A 7,500-nucleotide genomic window follows, 5' to 3' on the forward strand; every position below is an offset into this window, starting at 1 on the left:
CTTTACTTTCTTGGTTTTGCTTCACTGTTCCCTCGCCATCCCTCTCTCAATCATTCTCCTTTATTTCCACCGTCTGTGTTTTTGCTATCATTTGCTTTTCAACTATATAGGTTGTCAAAGCCATCTGCCTGGGTTTTCTGCTGACACGCCTTTACGATTTCTTTACGTTCTGCGTTTTAACCTTTCTCTGCGATTTCTCCACTATTTGTGTTTTATGTTAGTTGCGTTTGTGTTGTTAGGAGCATTCTATGTTACCTTTTGGTACGAATCCGTTTGAAAGGCCTAAATGACCTAAATCGCCTCAACGTTTTGCTGCAATTAGGGAAATTATGTTTCCTTTAGTTTTCGAAGGAACAAAAGTGGCATTTCAAGTGCAAAATAACTTAGTTCAGTGGAGTTCGGAAAGTGAAAAGAAGCTCGGATAACCGTCGGCAAGATTCCGTGTGCTAAAATTGTCTGCGAATTTAATCATTTAACTAACAAACTCGAACAGATCAAACTGTTTTAGCTTGCCGAAATAGCGTTTGTCAAGAGACCTTCATACTCACTTGCCCTTGTAAAGACATAAAATCGGCCTGGGAAACCAGAAAACCGCGTTTTAAGTATTCGCTGAAATTTTATCCCTTGGGCTTCCCTGTGGTTCTCGTCCTTGCTCCAAGATATTCTGTCCAGTTTGAGTTTTTTAGGCTTCGTTACAATAACATTCCCAAATTTCAATCAATCCAAACCACAGGTTTGTGCGTCACCCGTAACCCTTTAGGCTCGCAATGATCACCCGCCGTCCCGCCGCCGACTGATCAACTTGCAGGGTCTCCTTACTGTTCGCCATCTTTTTCTCATGGTACTTATGAGGAGAACTTTTTAGACATGAAATGAAAGCATTTCATCTTTGTTGATCAATTCTTTTATTCTTGTGGCTTGACAACATGAGCACAAATTTCGTGTTGATACTGAAAATTTGGCATAAGATTTCACCTACATGCAAACTTTCACGGATTTTTAACCGCTGTTTACCATTTAGAAATGGGTACTATACACTCGATTGCTAAAACGTTGACACCTTAAAAGCATCAACCGTGAACGATGAGACCCAAAGGATTTTTGGGTATAAGTGTACTAAATTTATTTGTATAATATTCTATTCTCGTGCGACGGTTGATGACCAAAATCAGTTGCACGTGGTGAATGATGGAATCTGTCCAAGCTTTCCTTAAAATGTCCAAGCTGGCCAACAAGGGCCAATTTGAGTGATGTACAATTCGCGATTTGCCTAAGTTCAAAACAGGCAGTGAACTTAAGCAATATTTCGTAGAAAATTATTCGGAAGAATGAAGTCAGCATCGTATGTTTTATTTGTTATTGTTTAAACACTACCCACAAATCTGTTGGGTCTCGTCGTTCACGGTTTATGCTTTTTAGGTGTCAACGTTTTTGCAATCGAGTGTATACTACTATGGTCGGATGCACATATGGCATTCTCACATGAGGTATGTACCAAGAAATGAGCAATAAGTCCCTGGAATCGCTTACTATGTATATCGATCCTCACGAAGGAGCTCGAGAAATGATCAACCCAAGTCCAGTTTTCTCCACCATATGCATTTTCTTACGTGTAAGTTTTTTCCGCCTTCCCAGTTTTCTCAACTTGTTTGCGATTTCTTCACTTTCCGCACCTTCTTCTTGTGCGCGGTTTCTTCAATCCCTAGATGTTGTCGCCGTCTGCGTTTTGTCCACCACCTGCGTTTTTACACCGTCTGCGTTTTCTCCACCACCTGCGTTTTTTACACCGTCTGCGTTTTTCCGCCGTCTTCGTTTTTACACCCATCTGCGTTTTTTTCTATGTAAGTTTTACCGTATCGGATCCGCGAGTATGAAAAAGCCAAAGTTTGTGGTAAATTCCAAGTATAGCGTCCTTTTTTGATGTTTGAAAGAGAATCTTTAAAGGCGGTGATTCGCTCGAAGTAATAGCTGGCATGCAATTCTTTTCAAACTTGCACTAATTTATTGAAATTTATTGGGTATTTCCCAGACTACCTTTCGGATTATCGAGTACGCTTTTACGCTTTTATTTTTTTTTTTTTTTGGACAACCTTTGTCGAAACAGCTGTATATCCTCGTCAGGTGCTACAGTTGGCAAATTCGAGTTTCTAGAAAATCCACTTTGTTTTGAAAACACGGTACAAGCTGTCATCTGCGCGCAAGAAGTGGCAAGGATGCGCAATGCAATTCGACCAATGGAACTGCCTGAAAATTCACGCCAACCACCCCCACCATCGTCTTCGTCTTCTCTTTCTCCTTGCCCACCTTCTGCTTTTTCTCTTTATTCTTCTTCTTCCTCTCCTTCTTCTTTGAAAACAAATCCAAAAGATTTATAAAACCTTACGTGACAAACCTACAGACCTATTTGAAAGCTTTAAATCTCGAAGAAACAACAAGGAAAGAGAAATAAGAAAGCACAGTATTCAACGGCTATTTCTCTTTAAATTAAAGGTACATAGTATTATCGTTAGATGGTTGTGTTTGTTTTTCCATATTTTGTAAAACTATTTCGGCAAAGATGTAAGTCAAAATTTTTTTTTAATTATAACTGGATTAAAATAAGGTTTTAGACAATAATCTCACTGGGTAACCATATTTGTAGTGGTGTCCTAAAGAGATGTGTTATGTTAATCCTCTTTTTTACGTAAACCTTAGTGGCGTTTCCTTTGTCATCTTACGGACAAAGGATCAAAACTTTAAACTGTCTCAACGATCTTGCACACAAGTCTATCAAAAATTAATGCTAGGAAATTTACACTGGTATATTTTTTCATTTTTGTATCAAGGCTTTTGTGACGCAGTTCGCAGTCTTCAGTATCGCCAACCAAACAAAAAGTTCAAGTCTTGACTGAAATGTTTGTAAAGAAACCTATAAAACTTCTTTACAGAGAGTTCCACTCTTGGAATAATATGTAAAGCTTTGTTACACAGAAATGTCGTTTTTTGTTAAAAGTTTGTTTTTCTATTGCTAGCAGCTGTCGAATCAATGTTTTATCAGCTTGTTACAGAAAATTCAAATCTAGCATACCGCTTGCTATGCGAAGATGAACTTGTTTAGGAAGCAATTTCAAAACAAGATTGGACAATTTTAACTTATAAAAATTACTTATAGGAAGTTTAACTGTCGGAGTAAAGTGTAATGCATTGTTTTCAAAAAAAAAAATATTCAAGAGAAGTTGTGATAATTTTACACTAAGCCTACTAAAACTTTACTCAAAGGGACTGCAGCAAGTAACCTCAGTCCAAAATGGTGCACTTGCCAACATACCTCGTGACCCTTATTGCGATGGAGGTGGTTTACATGCGGCTTCTATTTAACATATCTCTCTTTTCTTTACCTGATTTTTTTGTCGTTTTTAATTACTTTTTTGAAGGGCCTCCCTTGAATCAATCAGTTTTCTCTCAAAAGCGACCAACATTGTGCTAGAAGCTATTAAATATTTGTGCTAGGAAGTTGGTCTGACTATAAATGTTAAGGTCACGCTGGCAACACTGAATCTTGTGAACGTGAATTGTCTCGTGATTTTATCAGCCAGTAGTTTCCTTTACTTTTACGTTTATTATTTTCGATCAAGGCTTTTGTGACGGAGCTGCCAGTCTTAATCGCCAACCAAACAACAATTTATAGTCTGCCCTCTTCAAAGATCATTTATTCCACGCGCAGACAAGAGAACTATGATCCCTGGCTGGATTATAATTGTGTAAACATTGAAATTTCAAACATATTTTAATTAAAACATCCTTAACCTTATCCTGAGACGTAGTCTATCAGCGGTCATCAGCGGAAATTTCAGAGAGAATCCTATTAAATATTTATGTTGAGGTCGAATTCAAAGTGTCTCATAAGGTTAACATGTACGTATTACACCTTGTCAAAAAATGAAATATTTCGTGATTTTATCAGCCAGTAGTTTCCTTTACTTTACGTTTCATATTTTGGATCAAGGCTTTTGTGACGAAGCTGCCAGTCTTGATCGCCACCAAATAACAAGTTAAAGTTTGCCTTCTTCAAAGATCATTTATTCCACGCACAAACAAAACAACTATGATCTTTGACGGGATCATAATTGTGTAAACATTGAAATTTCAAACATATTTTAATTAATAAAACAGTTACCCTGAGACGTAGTCTATCAGTCGAAATTTCAGAGAGAATCCTATTAAAAATTTATGCTGAGGTCCAATCCAAAGTGCCTCATAAGGTTAACGTGTATTTGCCAAAACTTTACCAGCAAGGCTTTTTTACCGTGAGATGTTAAAACTTGTCAAAAAATGAAATGTTTCGTGATTTTATCAGCCAGTAGTTTCCTTTACTTTACGTTTCATATTTTGGATCAAGGCTTTTGTTACGGAACTGCCAGTCTTAATCGCAAACCGTACAACAAGTTAAAGTCTGCCCTCTTCAAAGATCATTTATTCCACGCTCTTCTTGTTCCAAAACTCAAAGGCACCTCGGTCCAAACTGGAAAACACTGTTTACTGGAATGTTTGAAGAACGATCGATGTTTTTCCACAAACGTTGGTGCGTTTTCTCGAGCAGATGGAAATGTAACGTGCGAGCTGCTCCCTACAGACAAGTACAGTGCACCTGAAAAGTTCCAAGCAAATCATTCCTTCCATCATTACAGCATTGTGGTGAGTAGTAGCTAGCTAGTTGGACCTTTTGTTATCCAAATCAGCCGCCAGTTCGGTGTATTCATCTCTTTTGACTGGTATTCGTGTTCTTTTTTGGGCCTATTTTGTTTTCTAAAGCTTTGATAGACTTGATAGACAACATTGTGGTTTCGTTGTTTGATCAGAATAGCCCGCAGAACTCCGTTCCTTTACGGGAAGTGTTTTGGAGCCGCCAGCGTCTCCTTTGCCAGAATGTTTTAGCCCGGGGGTTTTAGCTAACTAGGAGATAGCAGGACTCGGAAGAAAAATGGTTACGTAAGATCAATTCTCGAAATTTCCTGTTAAATAAATTGAAATCGAAATTATTGATTTCACGGATTTTTATAACTTAACAAAATCTTCGTCAATCTACCGAAAATTGCCCATCTCCCTTTTAGTAAGTGTTGTATTAATGAGTGACAAAGATTGACTATTTAATTCCAGAGTCCTTGTGAAAGTTTCCCTTGCCAGAATGGTGGAACCTGCAAACCGCGTTACAAGACAAACAAATACAACTGTTCTTGCACGCGTCATTTCGTTGGAAAACACTGTGAATATTGTAAGTAAGGATTTTCGCTGAATAAATTATTTTGAGCCGGCAAAAGGAAACAAAGATATCTTCCGCAAATTAAACCCCGACAGTTTCTGGCTACGTGGCTTCTACTTTTTAAAATTAATATGTTAGTTAAATTTGATTTTGTGATCATGTTTTTTCAATTTGTATACACACAATTTTAAACTTTTCTCATTTACGTTGTTTTCTTGTAGGCTTGTAAATATGCATACATAATTGTCACTGATCACCAGTTTACACCAGCAAATCGATGATTTGCTGATCGGTCTCATCAGTTTTAAAAACCGCAAATCCTCTATTAATCCCCCCTCTCTATAATAACCCCTCCCACCCTTTTCAGAGAAAGAAATTTTTTAAGGCCTCCCCCCCCCTCCCCCTTATTCTCACAACCCTTAACCAAATTACATGCAGTACATGTACGGTATTCAGTTTTTAACATTTCGATTTAGCTTACCGTTTTGTTTAGGTTATCATTTTACCATTTACAATTTTTGTACTTCATAAAGTTCAAGGTTCTCAAAAATGAAAAAAAAAATGTTGCAAATAACTTGTACGACAAGTATTATATCAATCAAATGTCCATATTAGACAGTCATTGCCCTAGTCCAAGACACGAAGTAGGGAAGGGTAACTCTAGTGGTAATGAATTTCTTTTGTTTTTTTTGTTTTTGTTTTTTTTTTCCTGTTTATTTATTTATTTACACCGTTACATAGCATTTTGAAAAAAAAGATTAATTACAGGCATTGCTAGACACATACAACACACATACACACACAAACACAAAACAAATTAAAAGGCTAAGCACAATTGATAACGCTAAAATTCTAAAGACACTGTACATAACATTACGCTACGGATACTTTGCAACGAATACTCCTTCAAAATTTAAGCGCCAGAGGGTTAAATAGCCACTTTTCGATTAAAATTATCTAGAGTAGCATTCTTCCGAGCTAAATACAATTCAGTTTGATATTTTTGCTTTAACTTCACCTTAAATAATTGTATATTTGGTTTTACATTATTTCTTCTACAGTAATAAATAATAGATTTCCCTAGTATAATACAGTAATTCAAGAAGCCATTATTATTGCCACTGATGCCTAAAATTACATCTTGCGAAGTTAAATTAATATTAGAATTCGTACATTTCTTCCAACAAAACTCAAAGTCTTTCCAAAATATAAGAGAGAATGAACAACTAAAAAATAGGTGCTCAATATCTTCCTTAGTTAAATTACAAAACGTGCATAAATCAGATTCCACTACGGTGAGGGTAAAAGGCCGAATGAGTTTGCGGAATGGTATATGGAATGGCGTGCGGAATGGCATAATTATGCGAAATACGATTTACATGGGAAATAAATTAACTGAAGAGCGCGTCATGTTTTCGCGCCAATTTTATAAGAGCAGCAGCTTTTTTGATGCTGCGGACTCTTGCTAAATATTAACAACAATTCGAGGATTTGATCGTCTGATTGTTGATTTGGAAGAAGTGAGGGTAAATAAAGCGATGAAAACTGTTTATAGTTTTCGCATTTAAGGAACTATGAGTAAATCCGTAGTAAATGAAATTTCATGTTCACTTTACTCCATGCGACTTCGGTTGACAAAAATAACGTGGCAGAGTGAAGTCTTCTCATGACAAAGATTGATCCTTTACCGAGGGCTCTCTCCTCCACAGAGGCTCCATCAGTGGAGAAACGTAGAAAAAAGGAGGGGAAAGGAAGGAAAACGGGGGAAATAAAAAATCGGGGCGCGCGGGGGACGATGGGAAGGGGGGAAAAGCGGGATAATGTTTTCAAAATGGCGCCCGATTTCCGAGGGAGACTGGACCTAACTCTACTTCTTCATGAATATTCACAAAATGGCGGAACATGCAGTACCACAAGAACAGGAAATTTTCTCTCTTTCTGAGCGCCCGTTTCAGATGGCGAAACAAAACAGTAAAATAGTATGTTTTAAATGCTTTGAAGATCAACATTTGGCAAATTTTTTCGTCGAGGGAGGGGGCTTAAGCCAGCATTTCCGCACGATGCATCGCAACTGCGATGTTGACGTGGCAAAATGTAAGGCCATTTTTCAGGAGCATCACGCCAAGGAAACGGCGAACGCAGTACAACGGTTAAACACACGTCGGTTGCAATCGGTGAGTGAATTTTCGTTTAATTCATATCAAGGAAACTGCGAATATGTTTCCAGTAATCTAAAATTTACAATTATTCTAACAATTTAG

This window comes from Pavona decussata, unplaced genomic scaffold (assembly GCF_977016875.1).
Source record: "Pavona decussata unplaced genomic scaffold, jaPavDecu1.1 SCAFFOLD_53, whole genome shotgun sequence".
Taxonomy (NCBI): domain Eukaryota; kingdom Metazoa; phylum Cnidaria; class Anthozoa; order Scleractinia; family Agariciidae; genus Pavona; species Pavona decussata.